A 23,426-nucleotide genomic window follows, 5' to 3' on the forward strand; every position below is an offset into this window, starting at 1 on the left:
GGCTCTTGCTCTCAAAGCAACTTATAACGGTGGGATCCAGGCAGGGAAGCAAGCAGGTAAACAACCATCGAAACTGGAGTGTCAATGCTACAGGAGATATAAGAGTGAAGTGTTGTGGGGCAGAAACTGAAGCAGTAACTTCATGACGTAGTGTGAGGGTGAATTTCACAAAGAAAGGGACATTTTACTGAACTTGAAAGGGTAAATATGAGCCCATCTGGCAGAGAAATACCTGAGGAGGGTGTCATGTGGAACTCCACTCCAAGCAGAAGAAGGCACCATCTGAGGGAGACTCGGCAAAGTCACAGAATCCAAGAAATGTAGGGCTTGGAGGCAGGGGATGGTTTATAACAGCAGTCCCCAACCCTTCTGGCACCAGGGACCAGTTTCGTGGAAGACAATTTTTCTGGCATGGAGGGAATTGGGGTGCAGTGCTCAGGCAGTGATGTGTGGTCTGGTTCCTAACAGGCTACAGACGGGTGCCAGGGGGTTGGAGATGCAGGTTTATAATCCTAGGCTGTAACATTGTAACGAACACTGAGAAATCGGCAAGGTGAGTGAGATTACATTCTATTAACCCAGTGACAATAGCAGTCTTACTAGCATGCCAACTTAGATGATATATTGGGTACCATTTTGCTTGAATTCTACTTTTGACCAATAGCTACAGATAAGAGGCAGTAAAAGCGCACATAATTCGATCAAAACAATGTTGGACTGGAAATCAGAACCTCTGGCTGCTAATACTGGCTTTACCATCCATGAGAGGAGTCCTGGACACATCATTTGTTGTCTGGAGGCTTTTATTACCTCATTGATAAAATGAGTTGAAAAGGCCTAGATCATTTCTGGTTTCTTCCAGCTCTAAGACCGTGTTTCTAAAGCACATTTGAAAACTTCATTTTCTCTTACAAAGTTTCCATCTCTGAGAAAAATCAGGCTATTAGCATGATTATAAATGGACTGCATCATAATCTGTAGCAGACTCTGTTGGGGGTGGGGACCCATGTCTCCTTGGGCATTACCCCTTCATGCACTCTTAAATTACAGTGGTCTGAGGGATTGCTCTGGTGGCCAGAGCCTTCTCTGCCCCACTGGATAGTTTGGGAATCCAGAGAATTACTGCCTCTTGGAAGCAGCCATCAACAGTGACTGTTGTTAGTTGATGTACAAATGCCTGAGTTCACTTCTCTATAGGTAGGATAATTCTGAAGCTGGAGACCCTCAGAGCTCCCCAGCAGGGTTAAATTTCCATTACTCACAGTGATAACTGGTTTGCTAATATACATTTTATTGGCTGCCTCCCCTTTTCTGGGGCACTCCCTCACTCATCTACTGGGGTTTTCTGGATTCACTTTCCAAATAAATCATCTACATTTGAATCCTTGTCTCAAAATTTGCTTCAAGGGAACCCCAAGACATATGCTAACACGTAGGTGAACACACACCTACATTTTTTCTGTCAATTATTTTTGTAATTTGTATAAATTTACATCTCACACTTGGGTGCAAGTAAAAACACATTTTCAATTAATTAAATCTGGCTCTGAACCTTCATCAATATTCAGGTGTCCTTGTTCCTTCCATTAGCTCAGGTTATTGATGCAATTTAGAAACTTGGAGAAGGGCCTCCGGAGGTGGGCTCAGTCCACCATGATGGTTACCCAAATGCCCATTTTCCAGACCTTCATAACGATTCAAAGGCGAGCAACTCCACTCCCTCCATGCCAAACTGAGGCACACAGATTTTTGCAGTTGTTCACAAAGGTGAAATTTGTTGTGTAGTCTCTGCCATAGATGTGTCCCCACACTGAGGACTGTGTTAGTGCATTTTGTGTTGCTAAAAAGGGAATACCTGAGACTGGGTAATTTATAAAGAAAAGAGGTTAATTTGGCTCACAGTTCTGCAGGCTGTACAAGCACGGCACCAGTATCTGCTTCTGGTGAGGGCTTTTAGAGAGCTTCCAGTAAAGGTGAAAGGCAAAGGGGAAGCAGGTGTGTCACATGGTGAGTGAGGGAGAAAGGGAGGAGGTGGTGCTAGATTCATTTAAACAACCAGCTCTCACGTGAACTAATAGAGCAAGAACCCACTAATTACCATAGGAAGGGCACCAAGCCATTCATGAGGGATCTGCCCTATGACCCAAACACCTACCACTAGAGCTCACCTCCAACACTGGGGATCAGATTTCAACATGAGATTTGGAGGGGCCAAACATCCAAACTTTATCAAGGCCCTACTGCCTCCTGGGCACTCTGGAAACCCATTATTTCTTTCTTCTATGGGAAGCCTGTTTTGGGTCAGGACAGTCAACCTTACCCCCTTCAAATTCTAGTGTTGGTATCTATCATCTCTGACTTTGAAGGAATTCAGCCTACTCTGAAACACCAAAACTAAATCCTTCATGACTAAATGTGTGAGTTTGTGGTGTGTGTGTGTGTGTGTGTGTGAGAGAGAGAGAGAGAGAGAGAGAGTCAGAGAGAAATAGGACAGAGAGAGACAAAGAGAAAGGATAACTTAATTCCCTGAAAACCCAACAATGGCCTCTCTTTCCTGAAGAAGGGAAATACAATAGTATTTCCCTGATAGTCTACAGTCCCCCAAAAGATAAGAAACTGATTAGCGTTGGGATGTGTGTGGCTGTTATAGCTGTTAAAATAACTCATTCTGTTACCTTGTAAAAGTTTGAAGAATTTCATATATCTAGGAGCCCGCAGGAACAGAGAAAAAGGAAAAGAAGCATTATCCCCTCTTAGGATAGAAAAGGAGCCTTTTAAATATTACTTTTGCATAACAGGAGCTCAAATCTTCAAGAAGTTGCACTCCCTTAGGTGTTTAAATTGTGAGTAGGTTGTCTTTTTCTTTATGTAATAACCTTGGGAGAGGTAACCACTGATACAGTGAGAGGTAAAACGGGGCAGGTGCCTTTAGGAGCTAGGCCATTCTCTACTTTAGTAGAGAGAAGTAGGATTTGGGGCTAACCCTAGTAACCCTAATATGGCCATTTTAATAAACACACTGGATACCAATTCTCTTCAAATGGAAAAGAAGTTCTTTTAGCGGGGAAAAAGAGTTCTAATAGAGGAATATTTCATTTTCAATCAGGCAACCTTTTCCTCCATGTGCTGTAATACATAGCTTCCATGCAGACTCGAATGTTAAATATCTGGAAAAGGGTGAATTTGTATTCCTGAACAAGGAGAGTCAGTTCTGTCAGTGACAGCAGGCTGCTAATAACATCAATCACAAATTTGATCTCTATTCTATTTATTAATTTCTAGCTGATCTGTGCCCACATTCTCTCCTATCCACTCCGGCCCACCACCTCCCTAATGCTTTCCAACAAGTAACCAGTGACATCACCGGCGATCAACTCAAATATTACCACCAAATAAAAAATCAAAACAAAACCCTTAAGCAACATATTCAGCTAAGGATGGAAAAGGAAATAAGTGCGTAACCAAAATAGTTTTCATTGGAAGGATAAGGTCATAAGCGATTTACTTACTAGTAAGGTGATTCATGCAAGGCTGCCGAGTTACTTACGAACACAATCTGATCCTAGTTGTTATGGCAACACAGAAGAAAAAAAGTGGAACGAGTTCACAATTACATTTTTCTTGAAATGATCCAAAATATTAACTGTAAGTATGTGAATTCTGTAGGAAATGTTATTTAAACTTTTTTTTTTTTCTCTCAGAGTTGCTGCTGGGTTGCAAGAGATGTCTGCCTGCAGCTGTTTGGGCATTATAATCCCCTCTGAGAGGAGAGCAGAAAAGCGAGGAAGATTTGAAGAAAAACAGAAGTCTTGCTTTGCCCTCCAGACATCTCCTTCTCACTCCCCCTCTATTAATATGCAAGGCGTGAAACATTAAATGTCACATCCATGTCAGACTCTAATGCCACTGCACTGTGGAATCAAAGTGTAGAATTCTTTTGCCAATGTGACTGGGGCTAAAAAAAAAAAAAATCCCATTAACCAGAATAAAAGGTCAAAAACATAATTCTTAGTTTTCCTTCAAATTTTCTATCAAAATGAGGACAAATTTTGGGGAAAAAAAATCCCAGGCTTTTTGAGACATCATTTTCTCAGTTTTCTAGTAGAAAACAGTGCCCTGAATAAAAAGATAATGAAAAACCACCAAACACTCCTTTATTATGTGAAGAAAAACCCATAGCTTCACTGAAAAAAGGTAACCCATAAAACCTTTTGGGAAAAGAGGCCCCTGTTGCATCTTCCTTTAAAATGTTTTTTTATTGCTCTTATTTTTCAGAGATATCTGATATTTTTCTCACAATCATGCACTTAAAGATGGTACTAAAAGCATAATAAAGTGAGTCATTAATTATTATTTCCATTCCCAGGAAGACAGAACTTTCTCTATGATGGGCCATCAGTGTCGATAATTCTGGAACTCTCTTGCCCATGACTCTTGAATCTCTATCTCTTGTATTGATGAGAATTCAATTGACTTCAGTGACTGAGTGTTTATGTGAGAATTTGAACAAGGAGAATTTTCCCAGTGGCTTGCCAAAAACTGTCTTGAACAGTCAGCATTTCTGTGTGCACACTGCTAAGGTGGGATTAGTATATATATGTCCAACTACTTCTCAGCAGATACGACTTCTCAGGATCACCGATGTAACATTTCTATCCCAACATGATGACTACACAGGCTTTGGGGGAAGTATGTAAGTAGCACCAGAGTTATAGGATGCTGCTCTGTGCTAGTGGGATATGTAAGCACAGTTGTTCATGATTTTTTTGTAGGAGACGGGTATTTGGGATTAGCTTTTCTCAGTCTGCTACTCCATAATTCATCCAGTTCATCCTCTTTTCCTTTCTAACGTGGAAAAAAAATCACTATTCAAATTTTATACCAGTGGTTTCCATCTTTTTGTGTGTGAAGCACATTTTCAAACACAAACATTTGAGCAGCACCCCTGAAGTCAGCAATAATTGCAACCTAAAGCTTATTACGGTAGGACAATATTTTGTGGCTTCTGTAAATGTACCCACAATGTTTCCTTGTTCTGTTGGTCAGCCTCAGTCTTTGTCTTTTTAAGTAAAACTGTTTATTGCTCTGATTGATTCAAGAATTAGGTGCTGGGAGTGCAGGAGTGAATAAACAGACATGGTCGCTGTCCTCATGAAATTTATGTCATGGAGATGGAGACAGAAGTGAAGCAGATAATTACACACACTCTTTGGCTGCATTGTGATCAGTTTAAAGTGGAGGCAGACAAAACAAGTGACAAATTTAAATACTATTACAAATCAACATTTTCTCTTGCTTCTTCTCTTTCTCCTCTAAAAAGCTTGGGGAAAAGTGATCAGTATATTCTGTTCACATTACCAATCAACAACTGTTAAGTACCCTAACAGCACCAGATGTTGATTCTAAAACGAACGGCATCTGGTCTAGTACATGAGAAGCAGCACATGCAAGTGCAGGCCTGGGCTCTTAAACGTGCCCTGAGACATCTTGGAGGATCTCAGAGAATTTTTGGACAGTACTAGCAACTGGTGCTCCACCAACCTGAGCCTTCTGGGAATCTCCTGTGGCTTCAAAATGCTCCCAGAGATACTGTTTTCTCTCATAGCCTTTGTCAAGAACAGGTTATTCACCAAAGCCAGCCCTGTGCCTTTGTGAAAACTGCACGCTGCTAATTTTCTTGGTAAGGGAAAAAAACAGAGATAATATTTGAAGCCCCTACCATTCCAAGATTTGTGAACTTTAGGGAGAAGAAAAAGCAGCTTTCAAGAGCCAGGATAAAAGCAATGAACTGAGATTCAGGAGACGCATGTTCTTGTCCTGGCTCCATCACTAAAAGTTTGCTCTGAAATGGTGGGCAGCCCATTTTACCTCTCTGGCCCTCAGCTGGTTAGGTCACTTCTAAGAAAGACAGATTAATGAAGTGACTAAAAAACCAGACTTTCAAGAGGCAGATTTGGATTTGCATCATTTCTCTCCCAGTTTTCTAGATGAGTAACTTAGGACAGTTACTTGGCCCCTCTAAACCTCAGTTTCCTCATCTGTAAAATGGAGATGATGATAGTACTTACTTCACAGAGTTGTTTTAAGGATTAAGAATTAAATAAAGCAAATAAAGTGCTTATCACAGTGCCTAGCTAAGTGCACAGTGTTGGCTATTATTTTTTTTTTAATTTATATAATTGCTTTGCTTAGTACATAAATTAAGGTAAATGAGTTTCATACAACTTTTCATGAAACAGGTAACCATACAATGACACTGAAAAATTCCACTTGCCATTTCTTTTTATCAGTTTATACTCTTGAGGGGTGTGTGTGTATAAATATATGCATGGGTGGATAAGGACATTTATTTATTCAAAAGTATTTATAGGGTACTTGATATGGAAATAATACTCTGCTAGTGCTATTGCTGTGGAGATACAGGTACAATATAACTTTCACTCCCTGTAACATAATTGGGAGTGGGTAAGATAAACACAAAATAAGAGTCTAAAGAAATAATCAAATGCCAAGTTAGAGAAAAATGGCAAGGACTATTGGATACATACAAAAACACATCTCACTATTAATTTTCTGGCTTTGGAAGAGAATAAATCAAATTAAATTTGGACTTTGTCTAAAAAGATTAATCATAGAAGTATTGAAAGGGGCTTCTATTAGATAGCCTGGCTCATGAAATAGTCCTCTGATCTATAATTAAAGAAAAACTCCTGTGTGTATAAAAAGTGTAAGCCTTTCTTTGTTCAGTATATTGAAGCATGAAATGATAGAAAATGAAATATTAAAACTCGTTATAAATTACAATATATGTCACCATTTATAAAATCTATAGTTTGAGGGATTCTGTCAAATAAGATTAATCTGTTGGTGGTATCATCACTTAATTAGTAAAAACAAACGTTTCCAAGATGTGTGTTGGTCTTTTTTATGCACCAGAGATGTTTGCTATTGTTTGAAAATGTTAAAATGGTGTTATTTCCTCCTCAATCAGTGGCCTTGGCTATGAAATTCAATTGATTTTATGACTTCTGTCTAGTCCCTTTATAATTTTAATGATAAAAAGGATTCATTTCTACTGTTAATTGCGGCTAGGTTTGGAGAATGTGGTGATTACATTCTCCTCAAACACGGCTCAGGGATGTCAATCAATCAAGCCAATGGATATGAAAAAAGGCCAGTGTCAGCCTGTGCATCACCCCATTCTCCAAACCTAATGGGCATCTTAATTCTGATACACCTTCCCACAGGCTTCCAGTGGGCAATTCCCTGGACCACAGCCTCAGTGGATCTTCGGCTCTGATGAGCCTGATTTTTCCAGGAAGTGTGGTGGTCATATTTGTTTCAGACTCCATCTTATTACAAAATTTCCTCTGCCATCCCGTGAAGGTGTGAATGTATCACTTGAAGGAGTAAACCTGTTAATAACCCCCACATTGCCCCCCCCAAAAAACCCACAAATAATTTTCTTTAAATAGCACAACTACAAATTATTGTTCAGAACAGAGTTTCTCTTTTAATTTATTCACATCATCTTTCAGTTTATCCTTCTCCACGGTAACTACATAGATGATTCCCACATGCAGTGGAAAAGGCAGGAGCTGAGCTTTGGCTGCTGCTGTTCTTAATGAGCGACTACTGACCAAAGCCTAATTAACTGTCAGTTGTTCACTAATCACTACAACCTGTTTTCACTTAGTACGTTCCAGGCACTGTTCTATGTCCTTTATGTGGATTATTTTATTTAAACCTCCCAGGGATCCATGAGGCTCAAAGAGTTAAGGACTTGCCCATGGGAACTCGGTTAGGAACTAAAGGAAGTGGGATAAAAAGCCTAGAAATTCTGGCACTGAGGCCAGAATTTCTTAATCACTATAGTGCAAGTTTGCTAACTTACAGTTCTACAAATAGACAAACACTGCACGGTCATCTTACATTGAAATAATTTTCCTAATTATTGCACAGTTTATGGAATAGTGAAGCAGTGTTTAAGAGAATAGACTCTAGGGTCAGACTGCCCAGCTTTTAGTTATTACTCTACTACTCTTAGCTGTATGGCCTTGGGCAAGTTACTTAACCTCTCTGAACTCAGTTTGCTCCTGTTCCAAAATGGGAAAAATAATAGAATCTTCTTCCAAGTGTGCTTGTGAAGATTAACCCAATAAAGCAGGCCCACTTAGTACAATGCCATGTGCTTAAAACTCAGTACATATCACTGAGTATTATTATTATAGAATAATTATTAAATATTATTATTCAATAAAATAAGGATGCAACACTCAGTTGTCTAAGGAGACATCAAGACATCTAATAATTAAGAACTTGCTAGGTGAAGGGAGTGAAGAAGAAACAGGAGAGAGGGCAGTTTGTTGCACAGAAAAAAAGAAAAAGGCAAAGTGCTTAGAAACAGGTGCTAGAGGCAGCAGTTTCAGCCAAACCCATCACACAGCTTCCAGCCCCATGGAATTATGATGTTTTCCCTTTCCTATTCAGGATTCACATCTGGATATAAAGTTCAAATGCAGACTTTGTCAGAATGAGGGTGCACACGAGTGGCTCCCACGGATATCTTGGCTGCTGTTCATGGCGCTTCGGTTTTATGTCTCTTGTTTTCTCCTGAATTATTTATCCTGAGCATCTGTGTTACATTATCTTTACGTAATGTCACAACGGAAATGGGAGAACGGATGCTCCTTTCTCGTTTGCCCACTGACAACGAATGTGCCCTGAAGCTTCCAGGTGTCTTTCCTGCCTTTCCTCACTCACTTATCCAGCTACCTCCCTGCCAAGCGAGGCACATCCTTTCTCCCTGGGGGCTGAGTGAAGCCAGCCTCCAGTCAGCTTGGAGATGACAGATGGCCCCAATTCCACTTAAAGATAAGATCAATTGATCTTTTCCAAGATCTCCACAGCTCAGCAACCTGGATTGCCTAAGCAACCTCTGCAGCTGGCTGAATTTTGTTTTTTAGTCATCAAAATAAGAATGTCCTCTGCACATGGGCTGGAATCCCATGGCCCAGACCAAACTGGAAACTTCCCAGACACTATGACTATTTGGCAAACTATTTCAGAGGGTCCCATCTAAAGTTTCCACAATGAACCTAAAAGCAGTAGTAATAACAATTCAACAACACTGGTATTTATTAGGCACTTAATATGTGCTAGGAACTAAGTCATATACTTTATATTAACTCATTCAAATCTTACCACAACCCTATGAGATAAATATCTTATCCCCAGTTTAAACAGATGGAAGAAAATTAAATTCATAGAAATTAAGTCACTTGTCCAAGTTCAACATTGATTAGCCACCAGAGCTAAAATTCAACCTTGACTCTCAGCTCACGCTCTTTGCTGCTACTTTTTGATTAGTGTTTGTATGATATGTCTTTTGTCATCCTTTTAGTTCCAACCCATCTATGTCTTTATATTCAATGTGGTTTTTTTTATAAGCATCATATAGTAGTCTCATATTTTATACAGTTGACAATCTCTCAATTTTAATTAGAATGATTAGACCATTTACATTTAATGTGATTATCAATAAGTTTGAGTTTAAATCTACCATCTATTTATTTCCTAATTGTCTGATCTGTTCTTTGTTCGTATTTTATTATTTTCTTGCCTTTTCTTGGATTGACTATTATTTATTAGTTTATTTTATCTTAACTATTGGTTCATTAGCTCTTTCTCTTTATGTTTTTAGTGGTTGCTCTGGAATTCATAATACTTATCACAGTTTATCTTCAAATGATATTATATCACTTCATGTATTAGAGCCGAAAACTTTCATCCCTTCCCCTTTTTGTATTGTTGTTATTATTATATATTTTACTCCTATGTAGGCTATAAACCCATAATATGCTATTAGTTTTGCCTTGAATAGTCAAATATCATGTGAAGATTGTTAAAATGAGAAAAATATCTTTTATGTTTACCAACATATTTACCATTTTTGATGCCTTTCATTTATTTGTGCAGTTCCACATTCCACCTGGTATCATTTTCTTTCTGCTTGATGAAGGACTTAAATGTTGTCATAAAAAATCATGGGGTTCCATGGTCTGCCTGTGGCTGCTGCTATGAAGAAATTGAGTCCCAATGTCAGCATCAGGGGTCACCGTTGTGTCGTCCACCACAGGTGAGGTAGAGCACATTGTAGCAGGCAACTGAGCCACAGCTGTAGAGATGCTCATGCACATCCATCAGCTGGGACCTTGGCCAAAACCTGGACTGGGTGCCAACTAGGAGGTCCCTGCAGGAAGCCCAATTCAGCACTTCTTGAGTCTCTTCATCCTTGAGCAGTCCCTGGCTGAGAATGAGCTCAGACTGCAGTAACATTTCCAGAGTCCCTTCCTACCCTATCTACATTCTTAATGCCTTTTAGAAGCAGGTGACTATAAAGTGGAGGACTCCATTGTCCACCTGGGTCTTTCCATCAGTTAGGGACCCAAAAAATGGGGATGTGACTTCTATGCAGGAGCTGCTTATCAGTCCTCCAAGGACAAGGAACGAGTTCAGCCTTAGCAAATAGGTTCAGTGGTGATCATTTTGCATGGAAAGCAGGGTCTGTAGGCAGGCACTGCCATGGCCCAGCTCTAAGAGCCAGTGATGATTGTAACAGCTAATGATAATGATAAATAACACTAATTGAGGATTTCGTAAGGGCCGAGGATTATTCTAAAATATTTATAGGCACTGATTCATTTAATCCTGATAAAAACCCTGAAAGAAGCTACTATTATTTATCATTATTTCCACTTCTGGGGCACAGAGTATTTAAATACCTTGCACAAGGTCAAATGATTTCTAAGTGGCAAAATGGGAATTTTAACCATAGAAGTTTGGCTTTAGAATCCACAAATCTTAAACACTATGCTGGAATGCTTCTAAGCAAAATGGAGCTTCCCACTTTGCCCAAAGCTGCCCCACTTTCTTCTTCACAATCTCTAATGTCTTAGGTTTCTTTGCTCATTGACTTCAGAGAAGCAATGGTTCGCTTGGTTCCACAGGTCTGAATCGATCTCATTCATTCAGAAGAGGAAGCCCACTAAGTCTCAATGCTTCATGGTCTTAGTTTTGGGTTCTCCGTGTTGGCCAAGACTTTGCAGACCTCTCATTCCCTGAGGGTATGTAGAGGTGTATAGGGGGTACATATGGGGTTCATGTTTCTTGTGTTTCCCCTGCAGGTAGGTCACAGGTCTGCAGAGTGAAAATTCTGGCCTTGCTAGGCCTCCAGAGCTGCAGCAGCTGAGCCCTCTAGGGGACTTAGCTCTCAAAATAAGTGATACTTTCACCAGAAGATTCATTACAACAGGCACAATTTATACACTTGAGTTTCTGTAGAAAGTATTAATATAAGCCATAAAAAACATGGCCCTTATGGAGTTGGGGGCCCAATGATTTTAATTGGCATGGCATTGTTTTGGAGGAGAGGCCTGGGGTATCATTTGTAAAGAGGAGGTATTTCTGCCATAGTAGCTTGGTGGTCCTGGAGGTTCTGGAACCATGAAGTGCAGAAGCATAAACTGAAGTGTCTGGAGTGCTGGTACTTTCAGGAAAATAGGATACAGGTCCCATTCCTGAAGATACGAAGTTGCAGCTGAAAATCATCTGGAGATGCCTTTGGAGAAGTATTAGGAGTTGGATCATGAAGACTAGGGCCAGGACTCGCTTCTGGACAGAGCATGCAATGTCTTACATGAAAAGAAGAAAGGGATTGGGGATCCCATTTCCCTTTAGTTGTTGAAGGTCTTGTCTCTCCTTAGGGACTGCCTAAAACTTAACTCAGTGATATCCCAATTCAAATCTTACCAGTCACAGCATTCTGCCTTTTATGTCAGATGCCGAGGTGATCCTCAAGGTGGCTGGACTGGCTCATGGGCAAGGAGAAAGGGGATGCCATTGGCAAGCTGGTAGTCTGGGCAATTTTGCTACTTGACAGATAGTACCTTTGTCCCAGAATCTCTGTCTTAGGAACCAGAGCAAATCCTGGAAATACCCAACCACTCAGTGTTACCATATACTGTATTAGGATTCTATCAAATTTTCCAGCAACGAGAAGAAATAGCACCTACAAATAACTAGCTATCTGAACCAGGGTATGAGTGTCAACACTTGTCGATAACAAACTACCTTGATATCTTTGATTCTTACACCTTTCTGAGGTGGTGGGCAAGGAGAAGGAGAAATATATGTAATGATATTTATTCTGCCATGCTTAGCTCCACATGATTATTTGCAGACCTCACTTTTGTCTATTGAGGTGCTGTGATTCTGATATAATCCCTCTTGTTATGACAATGAGATTTTTTATGATACATGATGCAGGATTTGAATAATCACAATTGGCAACCAAGATCATTAAGAGAAACCAGTAGGGTTGCTGGTCTTGCACAAAGAGGGCCTCAGCCCTGGGACTCTTTCTTTAGAGACCTCATATATAAAAATACTGAAAAAATAAACTTATTGAAAAATATGTAGACTTTCTGTCACTTGGGATCCAGCCACACCACTGCAGCATGATCCATAACTTTATAATCATTCCCTCTTGGGGCTGACCCTGTTCAGGCACAGGAAATGGCATCTTTACATCTCCTATGCACTCACACAAAAGGTGATTGCTACTAAATATCATAAAGATGTGTGGGTTGTGGTGCTCTTGACATAGGAGATAGACGCTGCTATAGAATGTAGGGAGGTTTTGAGAGCCGGAAGAGCTTAGTTAGGTAAGAAATAATACAAATTAACTTGTACACAACCTTCTTTCAGATTATAAGAATGCATAAAGAAATATCATTTTCCACATATGCTCAATATCCATTTTCTTGATACTCTGGGTTTTCCAATTTATGATTTTGGAGATATCTGCAAATTAGCATGGTGTTTGCAGCAATTGCAAGTGTAAGGCAGCTGAGGAATATTTTGCAATATTAAATTGTCCATATTACTCCTGAATGTGTATGTCAGTCCACTCTAGACATATCATGCATGAACTGTGTCACTGATGCTTTATATTGGCAACTAGGAGGACACTGGAAGCCTGGCACTGCAAATAGTATTATTTCTATAAAAGTAAACAAGATCACTTAATTATAAAAAAATAAGACTTTAGTTTATTAAAATAATGTTTTGAGTTATAATTCATAATTTTAAAAAATTTAAATTTTTAATAAATATTTCTAGATAATTAAGAAACATACCTTTTTTGAAGACACTTAACAATGACTTTAAGTTTAATTTTTACTATTTAATTTGCATTTCTGATGACATATTAATATATTAAAATGTAAGCAGATTGAGTACTATTAATTTCATTTTTAATCCTTTCGATTAATTTTGTCAATAGGATACAAAATAAGTAAAAATTATGATTATAGCAATTAGTTAGTAATTTTTCTAAAATGAAGGCCAAAAAAGAATTTTTGTAATAAATATGTAATCACATAAGAATTATGTCCTTATTTTATTACTCATCTACACATCACTATGTTAATAATAACAGAACACACAGAATAGGACTTAATAATAAATTCAGTTGTCTTTGGTGTTTGTCAAACCATCAGTCATATAAGAAAGATACCTTTACACATATTTTTGATTTTGTATAATGAAGGTATATTTGCTAAGGTAGGAGGATAGAATTAGATTTATTTAATAGTTTGCTAGATTAATTTATAACTTTTAAATATTTAGAGCTATTGTATGTGGTCTTCCATTTATTCTCTTGCCCCAAGCCCCAAAAATATCAGGGTCATAACTGAGGGAACCAAGAAGTTTTTCCAAAGTCACAAATTGTGGCATGTGTCTCTTGAGAAGTGACCGTAACCACTCTCCAAAAGGACCATTTACAGTACTGCCTCCTATTAATAGATCCACACTTAGCAAAAACTTTTACTGAACATGAACAGTTCCATTTTTATAGCTAAAAAGTTGTGGACATTGATTTACTCTTCAATTAACCTGGACAAACTTAAAGGATTTGGGGGTTTGGCGAACTTAGAATTCATTTCTGCACATACCACCCACGAATCCAGTTCACACATCTGTCACTGATCTTGCAAGGTCTCAGGAGCTTGCTATTTTGCTGTCTTTCCCAGACCAAACTGGATCTCTATCCCTTTTCAGAATGCACTGCCTTCTTAATTTTCTACTATGGACCTTTCTCTACCCTTAGCCTCCTCTACAACATCAAAATTCTCTTGCTCTGTTTTTCATTCCTCCTGGGCTTGCTCTCTGCCTGGCACTAAGGTTTCCCCATGTTATGAGTGAGTTCATTAAATCTCTTGCCTTGGAGAGGAGCAAGGTGAGAGTAGCAGGGAGGGATAGATGCTCCTCTTAGAGCAGAAATAGGGTAGTTAACTCCAGATTCAGGGAAGTAAGTACCCTAAGGCAAGAAGAGAATGTTCCATGTAACAACTTCTTTTGCTGCAAGATGAGGATTGAGGGCAGAGGTGTGAAGAATCCCATATGTGTACTTCTTTAAGATAAGTTACTGGAGTTGCTGTAATAAAGCAGTTCGTAATTATGTAAGTGGCAGGATTATATATTGATTTGTGTTTCTTTTTGCTGGGGTTTTCCCTCCACCTACCCCAAGTAAGTAGCCAGAATCTATATTCCTTGCATTGGACAATTTTGCATGGCCCAGTTCTGCAAGAAGATGATTCTTTCTTTTATGAAAACTTGAGCTCATGGAAAATATGACATTAGGTATTTCTAGGAAGGCAGAGGGAAGGTAGTTGTATTTGAGGATGGCAAGAAAAGAAAGAGAAGGGTTTCTATTATTGCTGTTGTTGTTGTTGTTGTTGTTTTACTCCTAGACTGGGAAGTAGATGGAAGTAAGGAGACTTCATGAGCACTGGGGACTGTGCCCTGCCCTATGACAGTTTCTTACAGAAAGACCCAAAGCATTAAGGCCATGGCTATCACATATATTTAAGAAAATGGGGATTCTCTAGTTCTGGGATTTTTATTCTTGTCTGTGCCTCCAAAACATAACAACACAGTTGTTGATTTTCAGCAACCTTGTGGGTGTAGACAATGAGCACATCAGTAACAACTGGTGTGGACAAAAAACCCTGATGCCTTGGCACAAGATGAAGGTGCAGGGAGCTCTAGTAATGTCTGGGACTGAATTTCCTGCTAGTCCAGTAGAATGAGAGCTCATGGTTGGATGTAAGTTTTTTTCTAAACTCTTTAACTTTGGAGTAATTTTAGATTTACAGAAAAATTGCCACGATAGTACAGAGGGTTTCAATTTCCCTATTGCTACTATCTTACATTATCATGGGACATTTGTCACAACTAAGTAACTGACACTGGTACATTACCATTACCTAAATTCCAGACTTTATTTGGAATTCACCCATTTTTTTCACTGATGTCCTCTTTCTGTTCCAGGCTCCAATCCAGGGCACAATGGTGCATTCAGTTGTCATGTCTCCCCAACTTTTTGGGTCTGTGGTGGCTTCTCAGGCTTTCCTTGTTTTTTATGACCTTGACAGCTTTGATGAGTACTGACCAGGTATTTGTAAACAGTTCCCCAATGTAGGTTTGTCTGATGTTTTTCTTATGATTAGACTGGGAATACGGATTTTTGGAATGAATACTATAATAGAGGTAAAAGTCTGAAAAAGGGCAACGAAATCTTTTATGAGTTGTCTCTATAAAACCCTCCACCCTTTTTGGGAATCAAACCTGCATTCCTGCCCAAAGCCAGTAATCAAAGGGGCAGAAAAACAGAATTGTCCAGACAAGGGTCACGAGATTGTCATCACCAGAGATAAGGTTGACCAAAATCACTATTTATATTTAAACAGCAACAGCCTGAAGCCATGACATGTGACACTTGTCACGCAGACCCAAGCCCAACCACAGAAAACCTCCCTTTTAAAAAGCCCTGTATTTCTGCTTAAAGACAGGATGGTGGTCTTTTAAGATGCTAGACTACTACCCTCCTCATTTGCTGGCAACTTAGTAAACTTCTCTTTCCTTTTCCTCAAACCACTTGTCCTCATTCTTCATTCTCACTGATTTAGCCTTGGGGACAAGTACTTAATTTTTGGTAACAATATCACAGAAGTGGTGTGCTATTCTCATTTGCATCATATCAGGGGGTAAAATTCTTTTTTTTTTAATAAAGAAAATGTACAATTCTAACACATTAGAATTTGTAAATTAAGATTCATAGTTGCTATGTATATGTTCATATACAAAAGGAGTTTAGATTGCTGCCACCTAAGAGAATCATCACTAATCATTTCAACTGAAGAAGAATTTAACAGCTCTTGCATTTCTTCTAAATTGGTAAACATTTCCATCAAGTCTCCTGAAGGAGCTTGGGAAATTTCACCCCAAAATATGACTCATTGGCATAAAGAGTATTTTGAATTAAAGGCCCCTAGGGATCAATAGGCCCTTGGAAGGAGCTTTTCCTCTGCATAACCAGAAGGGACCTATCAAAAGACCAATGGACTTTCCATCCCCTCCCTGTTGTCTCAATATAAGAAGATCAAGAATGCAACCAGACCTGGCTCAATCATTTTAAACATAATACCTGTCTGTCAGGTTAATTTACAAGTCAATCTGTTTCCCCCATGCATTCATATTCCCTAGCAACCATTTAGTGCCCCTAAACAGAATTACCTATATTCCTCATCTCCCCCTCCTCTCTAAAAAGAGTGTATATGAATTTCTGGACCCTATGGGGATACTGGGCAATTACTCTGTGATTCTCCCCATGCACATGGTAAATAAACCTCTTTCTCTTATTAATCTATTTTATTGTGAGCTGATCTTTCAGCGAACTTTTGGGGAAAAGGGGAAGTTCCCCCTTACCCCCACACCCCTAACAGACCTTATGTCTGTCTTCCTTCTCACTGTGATCCTGGGACCATTTAGATAAGGATTTCTTAAGTATTTGAGGAAGCCTGTTGAAATCTGGTCAAAATCAACTTCCTTTCTTTCTATACTTTTCATGGTTCCTTTGGTCAAATAAAATCAGTTCTGTTTGAATCTTCAAGAAAAAAAATTTTGTAAGTACATAAACCCGGAACATAACTACGTACCAGGGGCTCAAACCAGCATTCTCTCATTGTGGTTTCTAGGATACAGAAAATCATTTATGATAACATATCTAGACTAGGTTTTAATAGTGTAGAATAAATTTAGAATTCACAAGAGCCACAAGAAGGACAATTACCAAGGTTATTAAACAACAATTATTCCTTACCTCATTTTCACCACAACTTTCAGCCCTCAGCATCATCCAGGTCACCATGTAGGCATTAATCAAAATGTTTCCTCTAGCCTTGCTGGAAATTCTGACCCATGGATAATGATTGATGGTCCCATCCCAGGGACTGGATGACTGTCCCCTGGAGAAGCTGAACATCTGACCGGGCCAGAGTGCGTTCGCAAGGCAGAGCAACGCTCCAGCACCAGGTGCACATCTGTTCCATCAGGATGACACCTCCTTTCTTTGTCATAGTCACTTAGTCTTATAAAAGAGTCCCTGGATATTGATATACTTCTCCTTTTTTGGCTGTATAGAAATCTAGAGACTTTACATAACAGGTGTTGTCTTTATTATTATTATCTTAAACAGAAATTTTCTGCTGGCCAACAAATGCTAAGACTAATGGGTTTTCAATAGACATGCTTTGGTGTGTAATGATGGAGTTATTAGAGCAAAAGAGAAAATTCAAGAGTTTGCAGGTCCGCATAGCCCAGTGCTGTCCCACAGAGCAATGATCCAGTACTCTACTGGTCAGTTTGGGAGCAAGGGTATCATCTTTTATTTTTCTCAACCAAATAAGAACTCAAACACCATCCTACCCTTTCCTCCATTGGAGGTAGGGGGAATCTCTGTGTACTTCCCAGTGGAGTCTCTGCCGTAAATATCTCTTCCATTGATTATGTTTTCATTCACAATGAATAGTTTGATAATATTTTAAAGGAGAAAAAAATAAGTCATGTGTGCAATGGTTAAAACGTGCAATGGATGTCAAAATTCAAGTTTTATTGCAGTCAGGTCCATGGGAGTCAGGCTAGCCCTGGGCAGAGCTATGTAGAGAACAAATCTTTAGGAAGGAGATAACTATACCAGTGAATCAACCCTTAACTGTAGGCTGATTATAGATAATGAATCAGCCCCTCATTTCCACAAATGCAAACCCTATGCTAAATAAGTTTGGCTTATACTAATGGGCCTGCCAAGTACAATTTAGGCTGAACCATTAACACAAAGATAAAATAAAAATGCATGTTTTTGGGCTGGGCATGGTGGCTCATGCCTGTAACCCCAGCACTTTGAAGGTAGAGGTGGTAGGATCACTTGAGCTCAGAAGTTTGAAGTTGCAGTGAGCTTTGATGACACCACTGTACCTTAGCCTGGGTGAAAGAGCACGACCGTGTCTCAGAAAAAAAAAAAAAAAAAGGCATGTGTTGTTTTCTAAAGAAGTGAAGGAACTGTCTGGACCACGCTCAGGCACAAGTTATAGTTGTCCATGACAGCACTTTCATTAACATGGATCAATGGAACTAGAATGTGACACCCATACAGCATCGGCAGTGCAGTAAAAATATCCCCTGAAAGACAAAATCCCAATCTGGTAGGATCATTGTTTTTCTTCTCACTAACTTTGCCACTGAGAAGGTTTTCGGGACTATTCCCTGCAAGCTAAGGAGATAGGAAGATTATCAAGATCAAAGTCAGTTCTCCCAAATTTCTCTTTTCTGTTAAATATTATTGATATGTTTAAGAAAAGCAAAATGGCAAGCTGATCAAAGAAATACTATAAAGTGGACTGATTATGGAAGTAAAATGTCTGTTTTTAATTGAAAGTATGTAATATTTATAGGTAATTTTTACAAAATACTCATGAGGGGCCAATTTCTATGCTAAAGTGCTTTACATGCATTAGATTTTAATCCTTTCAGCAATCAATAAGGGACACATTATATTATCCCCATTTGAGAGACAAGGTGTAGAAAAATAGAACCACTTGCCCAAAGTCACAGTTAGTAAGTGGTGTAGTCAGAATTCAAACTACTGGTGCTAGCATCCAAGTGCTTTTGGGTAAACTTAGATTGAAATAATAGATAGAAAAGCAAATCAATCAGAAAATAATTAGGTGTTACAAAGTTGGGTCATAATATATCCTGCCAGCACTGGGTAGTAATAGAATTGTCTTGGTTTATTTGATTTTAGCTATATGTTGAAACCAATCATTCTGCTTAATGCTACTTGCAAATTTGGTCCTTATCTTCTTGCAATAAGAAGTTACTTTCAGATCAACTGTGCTAGGCACACAGGCCCAACTTTGGTTATAGAAATACCGGGCCAACAACTTTAGGAGCTATTGGAACTTCAGTGAAGATTGGACAGAAAGAGAAATGATCTGTGTGAGAAGGATGGGGAGATTTGTATTGCTCTTCCTTTCACTATCTTCTTTGGAATTTATTAATTCTTCCCTCCTCCCTAGAATCATGCTTTCTTTGCCTCTTCTCTGGCTGGTCCAGACACAACACTTTCGACTTCTACCTGTAGGGCACAAGGCTTTTCTGATATGTCTCAATTGCCATCCATTTCTCCCTCTCTCCCTTGCTGCTTCCACTGTTCAATGAGACCATATTAAAAATATCAGTCTTATTCAATCTCTTTACACCATAGAGCATTCAATTAGAAAATCCCCAAACCAAATATAGAGCTTTACTTGTTACCAATTTAAGTGGGAGCAAATAGAACAGTTTGCTTGAGACCAAAAGATTGTGTACAGTGACAAAGGACACTTTGAATACTGCCGTAGCCATGGAGTTCACCACTCAGATATCCTTTCTCTTGGAGAAGACCTAAGAAGAGTGTAGCTGGCTGAAAGCCTCCAGGTGCTACACCTTCAGACCCACCATGACATTCATACCAAAGTCATATCTCCCCAGAGCTACTCTAGAACACAGCAGGGGTTCTAGATCTGGGCCATTTCTGCCTGATGTAGAACATGGGCATGCCTGATGTTCTAATGGCCAATATTTGCCCAGGGACCAACAATCATGTAGCTGAGACTTTGTCAGAGCTGTGCTGTAGTTGAAGGCTTTTCCTACCCAATACCCCTTCCTCTCCTACCTCTTTTCAAAGGGGTCAGACCTGCATTGCAGTCTGAAGTTTCCCTTTCCCAACTCCTATTCTTTTTCTCCTTCATCCTTCACAGGCATTTCCCCAATAAACCTCTTGCATGTCTACTCTCTTCTTGGCACCTGCCTCTAAGAGGAACTGAACAGAAAGAAACAAACACCAACTCCTTATATTTATACACATCACATATATTTGGCCCATTTTCAAGCTGTACTCTGCAATAATTTTGAGTGTCATACATCTATACGTGTATGATTCCCCAATTTAATATCTCATGTTTCAATCTCACATTGAAATCTGAATGCCTATATCCAACTAACTGACATCTTCATTTGATATATCCAAATTTAATATCCTGTGTCCAACCACAATTTTCCTTACTTGCTCTGCTTCAGCCATACTGGCCTCCCTAATGTTTCACAAAATACCAGAAACATTTCTAACCTGGGGATTTTGCATTTGCTCTTCTCACTGCCTGGAGCACACTCTCCCCAGATAGTCATATGGCTTGCTTCTTCCCTTTAATCAAATCTCTGCTCCAGTGCCACCTCCTCCAAGAAGCCTTCCCTAACTTTAGTTTGCCCCCAAGAAGCTCCACCTACAAGAGCACCCCTCATTACACAGCTCTCCCTTCGCCTACCCTGTTCTGTTTACTTCATAGTACTTATCAATAACTGAGATTTTGTTTAAAAAGAAAGGGCAAAAATTTAAAAATACAAAAAAGAACAGAAAAGAAAAACTAAACTGTGTTCTTAATTTATCATACTGACTTGCCTAATTCATTTAATTTAGAGTCATTAGCAGATTGTTTGAATACATGATCTGTTTGCACCAACTAAATGTTAAGTACTTAGGAGAGTTAGGAAATATTGCTTGTGTACGTGTCGTCACAAAAAAGGTGAGAATAGCGATGCTGCCAGGTTGGGTATCTTGTGTACCTGACTCTTTTCTGAAATTACATGATGGGCATGGCTGATAAAATCCAAAAATGCAGGGTCCAAAATCAAAGCAAATTCTTATTTAAAAATCCTCAGTATAAACAAGATTGGAATTTATTTTTCACAGTATCATAAATCACATCAGTAAGCCTTTGGAGAGAGAAATGGACTTTCTCATGCCCCTGACATTACACTCACAACCCACACAATAGAAATATTGTATAAGGCCTAAAAATGTGCACATGCTTTAATCCATTAATTCTACTTATGGGTCTCTATTCCACTGAAATATCTGCTTAAGTAGGCAAAGATAGAAGCACATGAATATTCACTTCATCATTGCTTTCAAACATCAAAAAAATTGGAAACAAATGTCCACCAATAGAAAACTGGCTAAATATATTATGGTACATAAATTGAATTCTCTCCAGTTTAAAATTATGTAGATCTACACTTCCCAACATGAAAAGACGTTTGTGATTTATTACATGAAAAAATGGATATTAAAAATTTGTGTGCAGTAAATCCTTCTATTAAAAACATGTATATGTGTGTGCATACATATGTGCTTACAGACACATAATTAACTACATACAAACACTGAAAAAAGTTTGAAAAGACATTGCTTTGAACGTTAATAGATGTCTGAATGTGTACATTATGGGTGTTTTAAATTTTTTCTTTGCATTTTCCTGTAACTTGTAGATAATTTAAAATAAGAAGCAGACATCAATTTTGGGAACAAAAAAAAAAGATGAAAATATACATAAAGTCCATGGTACAGAATTACAGATTATAGGAGCTCATGGGAGTTTAGAATTCATTAAATGTTATCTAGTACAAGAGACGCTTCCATTTTACCGAAGAGGAAACTAAGACCCAGAAGGGAAATTAAATTATCCAGGACTCAGATTTATGTCTCTCTCTCCAGTCATTCTCCCACTTTCACACCCCAGCAGGTGCTCAATTAATGCAGAGATTGATGTAATTGGTTGGTATTGATGTGGAGGAGTCTGGGGGTGATCTCATTCCACTGTTGAACTGTGGTAGAAAATTTCACAGTGGGAACAGAGATAGTTCAATTTTTCCCTCTGCACCAATTATGCAAGTCTCTGATTTACATCGATCAGGACATCTCCTTGGATAGCAAAGGCGCTTTTAGAAGTAGCTCATGTAAGATTTCCTCTAACTGGGAATGTATGTAATTACCCCTACACTGATTGGCCAACTTTTAATGTTCATTGGAAGAAACATTTGCCCCCCAAAACACATTTCATTTAGATTCCCTGAATTATTTTACATAAAGTCCACCCTGATAGAGGGACCAGAGCTGAAGTTGATAATAAAAATGTTCTTAATCTTATTGTTGCTATTCCCACCCCCCAAGTTTGCAGTGTAAAATAATTTACTGTTGAGAAATAATGTTGATAATGAGGAATATGAAAATTATTTTCTAATGGGGCAAAAATGCACAGATTCCAGTTGCATGTTTAACATTGGGCTTTTGAAACTGATTTTTGTGATATCTTGATGATGGAGTAGCCAAACAAGGGAGTAAAACAGTCTGTGGGAGTTTCAGGATTGTCAAAAGAAGATTAAATTTTTCAATCTGAGATGGAGCAGAATTCTTGCACTTTTGCCCAATTTCTCAGCTCAGTGATTCACCCAGAAATGACCATAAGCTATGGTAACCACCCTCAGAATCTTCTGGTATCTTGCCTTGATCAAGAGCTGAAAGTCATACAACCTTGTGCATCTGTAACAAAGAATCAGCAAAAACACAAAATACCTGCCATTTGCCACAACTTCAGTGGTGCTGGACATCAACAGAGTTGTTTGCACATAATAGGGAAAAAATAATGACTGTGGGAGAGAAATAACTGTCTACCATCATCTTTCTTGTCAACAGCTTACTGCCTGTAAAACTATTATTCAGAGAGAGAAAGTTTTGTATTTATTAGGTAAATCAGAGCCAACCCAGGAGGCATTGGACAGGAGACATTTAATTTCCTCCTCAGTAGGACATCTTATTCAATAGATGGTGGCTTAGCTGATCCTTTATCCACTGCCTTCTGCAGAGAAGTGGTGTGAACTGTAAATTGATTGCACTAAGTAACCAGAGCACTGAACTTTGTTGTCCTAGGTTTGTTTTTCTTTTCCTTTTCCTTTTGTCAAGCTTCTATAGAATGAGTTATCTCCTCAGCAGTGTGACTCACATGTTCTGTCCTTTGCCTTTCAGGACATTATCCACTTTGCACAACATATTCCAGTGCAAGAATTTTGGACTAAAACTATGGTTCAAATGTCTTTGCTCGGTGAGGATAATTTAAAAATTTTCAGTACATTTAATTCTCTTGAAA

This window comes from Eulemur rufifrons, chromosome 7, assembly GCF_041146395.1.
Source record: "Eulemur rufifrons isolate Redbay chromosome 7, OSU_ERuf_1, whole genome shotgun sequence".
Taxonomy (NCBI): domain Eukaryota; kingdom Metazoa; phylum Chordata; class Mammalia; order Primates; family Lemuridae; genus Eulemur; species Eulemur rufifrons.